Here is a 14,151-nt window from a genome sequence, read left to right as displayed (position 1 = left end):
GTCCGATCATATTTTGCAGTCTACCACATCATCTACTCCTCTTTTAAAGGCTTTTCTTTTATAGTGTTTAGTCCCTTCTAGAATACTGGGATGAAAAGAATAAGACTTTGCCAGAGGGAGGGTGCTTTTCACAGCAAGCCAGTCTGTCAGGAAACGCACCCCCTGCTGTCCCGTAAATCTGTTTCTGTTCATCCCACCATCAAATAATTAGAGCAAAGTTACAGGATTGTTGCCATTAAGTGGTGGAAGTTTAGAGGCTGTGACACTTTCAAGGAGGGCGATAACAGGGGTACATGGAAAGTAAGTGTAGAAATACACTAACATTAATATCTGGCACTAATATTAATAACTGGCAATCCGATATTCAATACTAGGTCTCCAGTTCTTTTACAACCTTGAAATCACTGCAGCCCCGGAAACTAACTAGTGGGGCTGCAGGTCAGCAGAGACAAAAATCAACAAGTACCATTTAGCTGCAAGTCAGTACATCATAAAACGCACAAACACACCGTGATTAGTATAGACAATGGAATCTCACACCAAAGTCTCCGTAAATTGCATTGCTCCGAGGAGGTATGAAAATGTGCCTTCAAAATGATATTTAATGTGTTGGTTTAAATACAAATGCTGCAAAATGTTGCTTAAGCCTTGAAGGAGGATAATAACGTGTCCCTGACAAAACTCCCTAAAACCACTATATATGAACAATAATGCAGGATGCAAAGTGACAATATGTAACACCCTGTACCCCAGCCCTGATTGAGCAATAATATACAGGTAATGTGGGCAAATGCTTGGAGGAAGATCAGTAAGAAGGATTTCAGCCCACTGAAACACCTCTGTAAGGTGTGAGTCAAGGGACCAGCAGCAACAGCCGCCTCTTGCAGCAGCCACAGAGAAGAGACACACAGGGATGTCACTGAACTCATTGGAACGGTCGAATCCACCACTGGTGAATAACACCTGACCTTCAGAGCAAGAAAGGTCTCCGGCAGCAACCAGCTTAACTCAGTGTATGAGCAGAAAAGTAATAGAACCCCTTCATATTATCATAATACAAACTACCTGTAGGAAATGTAGTAGTTGGACATCAGTACAGCAAGTAGACCACAGCTTACAGAGGTGGTGAAATAATTCATTTAAAAGGGAGTAAAATCTTGCTGTATACTAGACGAGGAACAAACTGTATGTTTACAATCCAGGCAAAAAGGGCAAAGTGCAATATTTCACACAATATGGTGGGCTGTTTCTAGGACAAGCACACACGATCAGTGTTTACTTGTAATTGTTTCCAAGCTACAACATCTTTGTCACAGTGAATCCAGTCCCTTTATTTTATGGAGAAAAATAAAAGAGGCAAATAAAAGGTGGCCTCTGCATCAGCAGGTTTCTGCTCATAAAAGCATGTCCTGATAAGGTAACAAGCACCATATATCCCTCTTTACAAAACCCGCTAAACCACCGTTCGTGTTTTATGCCAGTTCATTGTGCAAAAAGCCAATTTAACACTGCATCTTAAAATCAAATATTCCTTATGTCTTACTGCATTATCATATCTGGCCTTCCTCTGACTCACAGCCTGTTTTTCTTTACATCTGCTCAGTTCTTGGGAGCAGTGCTGGAAAGAAATTGCTGCCTACCGCATGAAAGGTCATGGCTTTGCAAAAAAAAAAAAAATACGATTTTACAAGTGAAAATATTAAGTGTAAACACTTTAGAGTTTTATAATGAGGAGAGCCATGTTTTCTTACTAAAGAGAGTTTTTCACCATCCATGTTTAACTGAGAACTGCAGGGACACTGCAATTAACTAATAAGGGCATATTTTCTTGTTCTGTTCTTCCTCTTTCACAGTGTGTTTTGATACTGCATCATTAAAGACGCTGATGTTCTTGCTTTGTGCTTAATAAATACTTTAATTTTGACCTCATAAGCTGACTTGCAGTGTCATCGTGAGTTCAGAAAGACACTTAAGAACAGATCAAGAAAGAATGGGCCGTGGTTATCATCAAGGTGGAACTCCACACTTTCTTAAAACTCCAGAAACTCACTTATCTAAAGTCTGCATGGAGCTAAAATAAGGAATAGAGACTTTATTTCTCAGCTGCAAACATTTCAGACTGTTTTCATAAGCTGGCAAGGTTGAAACCATTTATTTCATTATGATTGGGCAAGAGAGAAAGCTGTCGATCAGACTTTACTGCCGCTTGAGAGAAAAGCAGATCATCGTCAGTGTTTTGCCAATCCCAAAAGGCATCAAAAGTTTTCATTGGTGCTGACTGAAATCAAGAAAAAGCAGTATTTTTGGTTCATAGACATGTAGCAAAGACACAGTAACCACCAGCAAGTGGGCGTATGCAGTTCTGAGCGCATATCAGTACGTTGGACTATCCAACACTAAACTCGATAACTGAGAATGACAAATCTTGCAGTGTTGACAGGCAGATTTGACTCCATTCACTCCTGGCATTAAAATGCACTGCACCAAAGTAGGGATTGATGACACATAATATTAAGTGTAAATGTCAGTTAAATTAGATCTACATGCAAGAAGGATGATGTATTTTATTTGAATGTAAATTACCTCTTTGTAAACCCACGTCACTGAGCTGTCACAGTCATTGAGGAACGTCTGTACATCACGACACGGGGACAGATTGAGATTACATGGGTACATTCCAGCAAGAAATGCCACATAAATGTACAGCGATTTTACCAACAGCTGCTCTCATTAAAGTAGACATAAACTGATTAATCAGCCTTAGATTGCTGGTGTTTGAGGCTGAAATGCCACTCAGCAAAAAAATGAGAAGCCTCTTTCCTGACCCATGCTGCAATGCTCCCTTCCGCTGAGTTTGGTAAAAAGCGACATTGTAGTGTTTGCGTAAGCTTGCTGACAACCACTCAGAGTGACAAACCAACAAACACGGGTTAAATCCCATCTTCCTTGCTGAGTTCATAATAACTGTAGCTGTGGCACATCTTCCTTTTGTGTCACTCAGATGTGCCTGCAGGCTGCATAACTGGAAATAGATGAGAGATCAACAGGGACCTGTTGCAGGAAAAAAAAAATGTCCTGCCTTGTAAACACAAAGCAACACTATCAGCTCGGTATTTGTGTAAACCTAAGGGCTTTTCCACAGGAAGTGGAAGAGACCCAAACACCTACAGCAGAGACATACTGGCACTTAGTCGAAGTTGTCACTCATATTGATGGGTGTGCTGATGTGTCTCTGCAAGTAGTTTTTTGGTTGTTTGCTGTCAAACATTTCACTTGAGAGCTGTGGTGTAAATGAGGACCATTTTCTCTCTGGAGATCCAGTCAGATCACACTCTGTGAATCATCTTCCTCTTATACCAACATGCCAGGGAGGTTTGTCCTTTCCAAAACACCCCCCCCCCCCCCACACACACACACACACACTTAATTTCACATTTATATACTAAGACTAAACCAGGGCTGTCTAAAGCTGGGCCCACAGGCAAAATTGTCCAGCCAAGAGATTTGATTTGGCAGGTAATTTATTTCCACGAAATTTATTTATTTATCAGGTAATTACGCTTAACGTAATGGAACCACAAAAAACCTAATGTTATTATCCCTGATGTGTCGTGTGATGTAGTCACTTAATGATGTAAAGGCCCACCATCAAGTTTCTGGAAAACTGGCAGCTGACCTGTTAAGAAAAAAACACCCTGATATTTGACAGCATTGCACCTGTGACAGAGGCATCACACGCATAAAGTGCTCCCCAAATTGATCAAACATCAGTACATGAACAAAATGAAGGGTAATATATATTACTCTGGAATGTTTGATGCTATGTATGAAGCAGGCACAAATGCTAATTTCACAGTCCCTGCTTCCTGCTGCGTTAGTTGATTAAATATTTTTTTAAAAAGACTCACACCTCCAACATTGCAAAAGACAAAAGAAAACCCTCACCTTATTTGTCTCTGTAACAACATCACTTGAGTAATTCTCCCTTTATGTGTGGTCGTCCGATCTACTTCACACTTGCTAGCTGTGTTTCTGGTATCCTGAGGAAGTTGGATCAGAACAAGGTGAAACCCATGTGCTTCAAAATACAACTCAAAATGGTTGTTTCGTTTGTTTGGGGGTTTTTACCTTTCATTTAAATAAGTTAAGGTAGTGAGCAAAGTTCCTTGCGTTATAAACAAGTCACATTAACTTATGGAAATTAAAATTTTACGTCAACCGTTTCTCTCTTCTATTAAGTTTTCTTCTTCTCTTCTGTAGAAATTTGACAAATAAATATGGCGCTTGGGTTTTGCCATGCGGGGTCTCTGGCTGCTCCTGGCAGCCTCAGTGTGTCTGTTTCAGGCCACTGAGCTGTCAAGGTTTTTCTAAGCTGAATCACTTTGATTTGAAATCTACACATAATATCAAAGAAAATACATGAATTGAAAACAATCAGTCAAGAGAAATTCATAAGCCTGCTGCATCATCGCCGAGACAGTTTTGGTAGTAGGAGTGTGTGTGTATGTGGGGGGGGGGGGAATATGTATGTTACTCACTTCTTTTTTCCATAAAGCAGTTTGCAATCATTATTACATTAGTGGACTAAAAATGCCGGCGTGCATGTGTGTGCAGCCGAATCCGACGAAGGAGAGAGACGAAGGGGAAGATCGACTACACTTTCAAGTAGGACCCTGGTACCAGAATTTTATTTAAAGTGACCATATTTACTTGGTAAAGTAGTTTCCAACCATGCAGATGGCTAATTATGTTAGTCTCACACACACACACACACACACACACACACCATTTCCCCACATTTTACAACATGGAGCATCTTAAAATGAGAACTGTGGTGCTCCTCGACTGGTGATTGAGCACTTCATATGTTTCCAAATGGGGTTTCAAGAGAATAATTGAGTTGTAGTGGAGCAGTTTTCTCTCTAAGGGATCCAGGAGGATGACAAGCACATGGACACTATCAGTTTTGGCCTGGTCACCACAATCAGAGCTGGTTCTGGCTATGCTACTGATGCTTCTGGCTACGACTTTTGCTACGCCCACAGCTATCGCTCCAAACCAACTCCTGCTTCCTGCTGTTTACAGATTAGGCGCTTGAATTTCAACAATAGCATTTTGCTCAATTTTTAACATATCATTTAAGAATAAATACCTCACATGAAGACTTTGCTGCTTTTTCACAAAACAAAATGTGAAAGATGTGCCAAGCTATCAGCTGACATGCCTCACTGCAGTTACACTATGAACTGCTCAGTTCTGGAAGAAGTTGTCCTTCATCACAAACCCTTCATGTGATGCCTTCAGATTCCTTTTAGAGGACCTTTTGTAGCCTGGCAACAGATGATGCACATAACAGACTTTGGGCTACTTTCAAAGGTTTTCCAAAGATCAATCCAGATCCATCAGTTATAAATAAGTACAGACCATCAAACCTGCTGTTTGTTTATAAAATCACCAAGAAAACTGTTGTGGTGCTGATTTGATTTATAGCACGATCTAAAAAGTAATATGAACTCAGTATGATTTATCGTGATTCATATGTTCTTTTTATTACCACACCATTGGGGAAAAAAAAAATCTCTTGACAGGTGAGGACATTTTTCTTTTGTATCATATAGCTTCAGTTTAATGAAACTATGATGAAAAAAATGATTGATAAGAACAGATGAATGACAAGTTTCCACTGAATGATGATCTCAATACTGGGATTACTCTTGGACATATAGTCATTTCACCTGATATGGGGATTGTTGTTAGCAGGAAGTCAGTTATTTTCCCTCAGAATATACGGGAATCTTAATATGTCATTCAGGAAAACAAAAATGTGATACACCATTGCATTCACCACCTTTTTCTCAATTCTGATTACAACAGAGTCCAAAAACAATGCCGTGAGAAGGAAGAGTGAAGCAAAACAGCAAAGATGCGGGCCTGACAGTGGAGCTGAAACTCACTTGAGAGCTTCATCAAGCCCTGGGTTACTGCAGTCAGGAAATAATTCAATCATTGAGCACAATAGGAAATTATGACACAGGGGTTTAGGTACAAGTATACTGGTGACTCATACTTGAGTATCTCATCCATCCTTAAGTGAGAGAATAAAATACATATAAGATGAGAGATGGTGATACGTGGAAAACAAACATGATTTGTTTGTGCACCTGTGTTGCACATGTGCAGCTTATCGTAAGCTTATCTAAGTGCAGTTCTGTTCCAAATTTGAATAATGCTGCTTTTGCAATAAAGGTGCAATAAATAATTTTACTTAAAATGTCTTTAAGTCATACCTCGAACCATCTCGTTTCATGTTCATCCATGAGTAAAAGAGGCCTTGTTATCCTTAAAGAGGAATGACTCATCAGGGACCTTCACAGATCCTTTGTCTTCCTGAAATAATGCAGGCGACCATTATCAGACCTGCCAGAGAGGAGACAAATGTGCCTCTCTTGACTTGATTAGCTTGTTAATGGGACAATGGTTAAGCCAAGACGCAGTCAATTGGAACAATGACAAGCTGTTTGTTTAAAATAGAGTGTCTCTTAATGGATAAGGCTGTGATGAGGGAGTGCTAGCTAGAAATTGACCACTGTGGGGGGAGATAACATACAGCCTGTGAACTATAAAGACACCATTGAGCCTGTTAAGTAGACAAGTCCTGCAAGGTATGGCTGTATCCACTGAAAACAATGCACTTCTACAATTGTTGTATAATTGCTTACATTCCTGCATATGCTGTAACCCAAAGGGCAAAACGATCGATAAAATAATGTGGGAACGCTTCTACATCCTCTGAAACCAACTTACAGTGTCTGCTTCGTACCAGGAGGGTATAAACAAAATAATTGCCTGAGAGGTCATTATATGCCAAGGGAGAAATTTTATGCCAGAGGTCTGTTTAAACACACACTCTTGTAATGCAGGAGAAAACACAAATTGTCCTCGTGTTCCATTGCGGAGTGGCATTGACCTCCAAGGACACAGTTTCTTTGACTTTAATAAATTGGGCTGCTCAAGCTCGGGTCCCTCCAGTCAAATTGCTGGTGTCCCACGCCGGTGCTGTTCAGTGCAGTGGAGGGCAGCTTTCACTCTCTGAGCAGGAATTTTCTGATTGATATAATACATGGTGGAACTGAGTGGCCATTTCATTAAACAGCTCTCTCCTTTCCAATTATGTGTGTCTTTATGGACCTGTTCAAGGTAGGCAAACAGCGGAAACAAAAGCTGTTGGTCTTAAGGACGTGACGAAATACTGCACTGGTATTTTTTTTCTTTCCTTCCACATGTATATTTTTCCCTTAGTTCAGTATCAATTATTGCTGAGAATGACCAGATTCATCATTATGCAATAACATATTGATTCTTTAGACAATGACACAATATGTTCAGATAAAACAAAGTATGTCACCAGAATGTTTTGAGCCAACATCCCATGCCTACTTAATAAAATTTGTTCAGTTTATATCAATTCACAAAAATAATTTAAATTATGACTTGACAATTTTATTTCCAAAGGTGTGCTTGGGTGGCAAAGCAGAGAGCAAGATGTGCTTTGGGAATTTCAAAATAAATGCGTATTTCCAAGGTGTTCTGATTTGCATCAATGTAATTGGGATCATTTATCATTAAATTGGTGTATCTATGCTTCCTCCCAACTCTTCTAGTCTCTTTTCTACAGTAAAGAATGACTTTGATCACTCATTACTTATTGTTTAGAATGTCCACGTAGAATTATTAGGATCATGCAACAGCAGCAAGTCTACGGCGCTAGCTTGTTGTGTTCAATCAGTAAAAAAGCTCACACCTATGGACAGGCTAAATATCATTTAATGATATTTATTTGTTTATATTTTAAGTGCAGATTGACAGATTGAAATGAAGTGACAGAATCTGAACATTTTTAGTCAGAAAAGGAGTTCAAAGCAACTGGCAACAAAAATATTTTATTTGAGGGGAGCGAGCAGCTAAAATTAACTGCTAAATTGAGGACAGCTTGTGGGTGGCCACAAAACTAGGATAAGGAGAGAAGTCTACACAAAGAGAAGGATTAGTCCTGTCTAAAACTACAAGTGTAAATATGTATGACTTTTTACTTTCGTCAGGCAATTCAAATTCTCTTCATCCAGTTTTAATTCTGCTTTTACAGAATACAATCTATCACTTCTGAAAAAAGATGGATTATTGGGAAACGTCTATCCATCTGTACTGTCAAACCATGTCCAATATTAGTTCAGAGACTAAAATTCTTCATATGTCTCTAAGTTACTACTATTTTTCCAGTCTCCACGCCGACCTCAGATGTGTCACCGTCATGCTACGGAGTGTCCCGCAGCGAGCAAAGATTAAAAGCTTGCGCTTTACACACCATTTCTATTTCATTAGCTGCGGCCTAATCTATAAACCACAGCTGAGACGGGGACGCTTTGTCCACAGTCTCTGTCACGTACCTGCCACAACCACTGAGCAGCTGCCGGTGCGGGTGTGTGCGTGCCCACGGGTGTGTGCATGCGCGCGTGTGTGTGTGGATCTCTATCTATCTTTATGAAGCTAATGTGAAACCATTGTAGCGAGGCACATTTCAGGATTTGTGTGGTCACTCCTCAGAAGGTCCGAGGGGAGTTTGAGACTGACCTGGTTTTTGAGTTAGAACTGGATTCAGGTTTGCTTTAGATTCATGGTTGGGGTCAGCATTCAGGGGAGAAAGTGAGGGTTTCAGTGTGCACACTGTTAGCAATAATATGCTAATGAAATGGAGGAAGGCATATGGGTATTCATGGCTGTACAACAGATAATGTTCCTATGTTCCTCACCACTTTATTCTAATCTGTGGGGGGGGGGTTGTCTATTCTTAGCAATAAACAAGCCTTGTAGCCTTCCCCTGTTGCACTGACATTTACAATTGAATTAATTAAATAACCTCGCGCTGACTGTGGCACAGTGTTAAGGACTGTCACCTCACAGCGAGAAGGTTGTGTTCAAACCTGACCACCAGTCCTTTTGTTTGGAGTTTGCATATTCTCCTGCAACAGGTTCTCTCAAAGAGGTCTCTCCCAAAGACAGAACTCTGGGATTCTAATCAGCCCGCAGGTGCCTCTATGTTTCCCGGGTATTTTATTGTGTAGTCCATCTAATGCCATCTTTGAGTGGCTTCCAGCCAACCGCTGAAGGCTAACAGACTATGTTTACATGGACAATTAAAACAATTATTCTTAATAAGGAAAATATTAATTAAGATATGTTGCTGAGAAAACATTTCATTCTTTCTCAGTCTTACATGCTACACCATATGCGCCCATAACCAAAAATGTGTACCTAGATTACTTCCCAACTCTCTCAACTCAACTCAAAGAACATTATGATGATCTGTATGCATGTTTGCATGAAAGCATTCATAAAGGTCTTGACAGGGTAACTAAGGTAAATTCATGTCTACAACTAATGTTAATGATGCAGCTGAGATCAGAATACTCCATATCTTAATTCAATGATTGCTTACTCTGACCTTATTAAGCAAATGTCATCAGAAAGTGCTGTTTACATGCCAGCGTGAACAATTGTGTCTCTTAATCAGGTTAATATTGAGATGCAGCAGTCCATAGTCACTGATAACAGTTCAGCTGGGTTTAATGTGTTCTGACGAATAGTAAGCTAATTCCAACAAGAAATGACCATGCATTACATTGCCCCAAAATAGAACACTTTCAGCATAAAGCCACAAAATATATTGCCACCATGTGCTCCACCCATGAGATGTCCAAAACATAAAAATCTGTTTTGAAGTTAACCGCAACAGCCTTCCCACACATTTTACTGTCTGAATTGTTTTCCCTCTTCCCACCTAAACTAATTAGTCAGCAGCAGCAGTGTGTTCCATAGATCACCATTGTCATGTAAATCCTGTTTTAGTGGACCCAAATAATATTATATTTCATATCAGCCACTAACAACAAGCAGTGAGGAGGGAGGAGAGGGTATGTGTGGTTTTGTCCTGTAGGCTTCACAGCAAATAAAAAAAGAGAATTTAGTGTGTGAGAGCTGAAAGACAGCACCACCTACAGTGACTTCCTAAACAGAAAACAAATGGAAACGCACTTCACTGTGGAACACCATTTGATTGTGGAACGATGTCTGGGAAGTGTACAGTAGTTGCAAAACGGCAGCACTGACCGCTTAGCACCTGTGATGTCACCCTACAGCCTCAGTCAAACATAAACCCCAGCACAGCCACACCAACATCTGCTTTGGTGATTCACACATTTGCCTTCCATCTGTCTCTTTTTCCATTTACCTTATAAAACTGAGGCATGTTCCCTTCAACCACTCTGCCTCCTCTTTCACACCTCTCGTCCTGCCACTTTCTATCAGCGTTCCTGGGTCAGGACGCCATATGAAAGAGAGGCACACACCTGCCACAGCTGACGTCCTAGGCTGTCGCCTCTGAGCAGCTCAGTTCACTTGGCTTCAGCAAGCTAGATAGGTGTTTGCTAGGCAAGCTCTCTTTTTTGATTAATGGATATATGTCTGGTTATTTGACTACCTGGCTTGCCAGCTGTTTATGCAAATGCCTTTGCTGGCTGGCTGGCTGGCTGGCTAAATGTCTACAGGGTGAGTGACTCCCTCAGCCTCTCTCTCTCCCTCTTCTATCCTCACTGTCCTGCTCCCAATCTCTTCCACGTTCCCTCCTGCCCTCCCAGGCCGAAACCAAACAGCAGCTGCACAAGAGGTAGAAGTGTCAGGAAGTGCCACATTTGTGTTCTTCTCTGTTTAGAGGCAAGTTCCTAGAATAGAACAACATTCACCCTGTGTAGAGTGAGCTCTACTCCAGAGACTAGCCGGTTCACTGACATCCTCTATTCAGGGGAAGGAGTACTTAAGCTAGGGGCCACACACACACACACACACACACACACGGTACCAAACAAAGAGAAATGAAAGTGTGCAGGCTTTCATGAGTGCAGATGTTTGCATTCACAGACTTAAATATTCACACAAATTACACACACATTTATACAAACAGAGCAAGAGATCATTCCAGATTGAATTTCATTCTTTCATTAAAAAAAATATATACATATGGCTGATCATTATTTATTGATAAAGACTATTTTAAAATGCATAGACAGTTCATTCAGCTGTCTCAGTGGGGGGGGGGGGGGACATAAATCTGCACGTGCCTTCAAGGGCTGTGCAAATGGGGATCTTTGTGGGGGCTCAGTCATCTAATTCCCTCTGTCCATTCATCTAACAGTTACATTTTTATGTTTGTAAACAGCAGATAAAAGAGGTATGTGGACACGGTATTCCAAATACCATCTAAATGTCACAGCATAAAATGATATCTGTTCTGTTATCCAAACTTTGAAACCCCTTTCCCATCAGAAATTAACATTGCCCTTGTGCTTAAAATGGAACTAATTCCAATACTTTTGTAGCACGACTGAGGCAAATTCTTTCATAAGAATTTAGGCTCCCAAAACTTGTCTAAATTCCTCCCAAAGCAGCTGAGGTTGTTATGCATCCATTGCTGTGGTTTTGGAATGAGACTGGCAACATTCCCATGGTTAGAATGTCCTGGTGTCCATACATTCCATGCTTGATTTGCATATATTGTACATCCATCCAACCATAATCTCTCTAGGACAACTGTGGAGGCTGTCCTGAGGATGCAAGACAGAGAGGCTTAACGGCTGTGTTCCACATTGGGGGAAAGCCAAGAAACAGCCAGGAACATGTTGCATACTGAAGAAAGTCAACTGGATGCCAAGGAGGACTATTCACGTCATCAAAAAGTTAAATGTATCTGGATGCACAGTTTCCTACAGAGTCACATTTTAGGTGTGGCTCATTGTAACTACTTTATTTGCATTTTTAAATCATTAACATTTGTTTTTTTGGTGCTAGAATAATTAAAAAATGCAATGCCTGTTAAATTCTCTCATTCATGCATCCCCAGCTGGCGTTTGTGTCATTCTTCTATTCGGAGGATGCATACTGCGCATGTCCTAAAGTGGCTACTTCCACTTGGCCCATAATTTCCCCATCACCATAGGAATTTGATGAAAAGTAATGCATCCCAAGCAACCTGCCATGTCTAAAGGCTGAGATTCCTTATTTTGTAGTCAGATTTATCATTGCCGAGATGCAGTAGAGGGGGAGGATCTGGAAATCGTAAGCTCTGATATATACACACTGACAAATGTCCCTGATGCTGCCTTTCTAAGCATTCCAGTGGAAATGGCCCAAGTGTGAGCAGTGAATGAGTGCAGATGAGGAGAAATCCTCTGCCCACACGAGAAAAGACTCATAGACAGCTGATGTGAAAGCCCAAAAATAAAGGGGGCGATAAACTCAAACTGTAAGAATAGCCTATATCTTGAGGAACCCCTGGGTGCTCTTCAGATCTTAACAGCTCTTGTCATGTTACATTGCCCTTCCAAAGGTCACACACAGCAAATTGCCATTGCAATGGTATGAAAAGGGCCAAACAGGCTTTGTTAGACTGACAAAGTAGGCAGCCACCACCCTCAGGTCATCTTGCGTTTAATGTGACGCAGCAGTGGAGAGTTCTGCTGACTCTTAGGGAGGCAAGATGGGTAAGATGCTGACTGACAGTCAGACCCTCCTGCTGTATTTGCTACTCAGAGGCTCCAAATGCAGAGGGTCTTCCCTACTTCCTATGAGTCACATACATCCATCCATGCAAAGGCGTCACATCCTATGAGAGGAAATGTGGCTAACAAAATCCCCTGGGTTGTTGTTCACACAGTTGGCTGTAAAAATACTCACACACTGCAGTATGCCTTCTGACTCTTGTGTGTCTTCACCTGATTCAAGAGTCCTTTATGCTCTGTAAATTAAAAAAAAAAAAAAAAGTGGAGATCAAGGTCCAATACCTCACTATGAGCAACAAGCCAGGAATTGCTCATGCTAATGACTGCTCTTCTGAGCTTTTAATCTCTTCGCGCCCACTGTTGTGGTTGCTCACTAAATTGCCTCTATTCAGTTATTTTATCAGGAGCAGCCAACAACATTCAAGGTATAATCCAACTGTAGCTATGCTGAGTGACCTGCACCCAATGGTTTACTTTGCAGCTGACCACAAGAGAGACCATCTTGTCAGGCTACAAGTTATGTGTCCAAACCACCAGTATGGTTCAGGCGATAAACATGGCTGTCTCTACAAATTAAAAGCAGCTCCTTAGGAGGTTAGCAAAGATGCTGCTATAGGATCATACATAAAAAGAACTGAAGGGTAGTTCTTCTTTGAAAGAGGAGCAAAGAGCATCACTTAAGTTGAAAAGATGGCACCAAATCCATCAGGTTGCCAGATTGTAGTCTCTAAAAGTTTACAACAACCTTAAGGGGAATGTAGAATAAAAACACCTTTCTCTAATTTCAACAAATTTTGCTTTCCAGATGCTAACCCTCCATATGGAGCTTGAAATATACACCTCCCTAAAGCCAGTCCAGACTTTCCAGGAGCCACCTGTGTCATACATCATTTGAAAGCTCTATTGCTTGTGTATACATTTAAGGAAACTGGGTCAAGATAGAACCACTGCAGCAGGCACAAACAGCACATTTATCAGATAATATGAAATAAAACATTCAGTTACACTCATGGGGCTACTCACCCTCAAGGCTGAATAATTACTCCAGTGGTCACCAAACTCCCACAAAAGTGATATTCTTACATGAAAAAATGCCCAGATAATCCACATTCAGTCAAACATTTGGTCACAAACATTTTAGGTATCAATTTCTGCCCACCGACTGATGAATTAACATACTAATTAGAAGCAGCTGCGATACTCAGGAAGTGAATCGCCTCCAACATGGGCGTCAAATATTTGATTGACAGCTCATTTGACGAATCAAAGCGTTCCATCTCTGTTCCACGGACAGCAATATCCAATGAATGTTAGTATCAAAGTGAATGCCTTCCGCCGTTCGCCAATATAAAATCAACAAATCATGTTGATGACCGGTTTTGTGTTTTGTCAAAAGCTTCTGCTGGTTGAATGGGTCCAGCCACAGAGAAGCACTGGCCAGTAGACTTTAAGGAAAAATTCTGTGGAATTGAGTAATCTAGATCATGGAAGAACAAAAGAAAGAATTCAAGGGGAAAGGATTTTTTTTCTAATTGTGGCACTG

At 40.8% G+C, this 14,151-nt stretch overlaps 1 long non-coding RNA gene across 1 annotated transcript; it reads right to left on the bottom strand.

The window, feature by feature from the left end:
* Positions 1 to 3,512: 3,512 nt before the first annotated feature.
* On the bottom strand, positions 3,513 to 13,770 carry LOC147248514 (uncharacterized). Its single transcript, XR_015119518.1, has 4 exons — positions 13,632 to 13,770; positions 12,784 to 12,844; positions 3,946 to 4,040; positions 3,513 to 3,676 (listed from the first exon to the last, which is right to left on the bottom strand). It is a non-coding gene; the product is annotated as an uncharacterized LOC147248514 (long non-coding RNA).
* Positions 13,771 to 14,151: the final 381 nt, after the last annotated feature.

This window comes from Aulostomus chinensis, chromosome 15 (assembly GCF_037954235.1).
Source record: "Aulostomus chinensis isolate RoL2024-O1b breed Wild chromosome 15, RoL_Achi_v1.0, whole genome shotgun sequence".
Taxonomy (NCBI): domain Eukaryota; kingdom Metazoa; phylum Chordata; class Actinopteri; order Syngnathiformes; family Aulostomidae; genus Aulostomus; species Aulostomus chinensis.
This window is presented reverse-complemented; position numbering and strand designations above follow the sequence as displayed.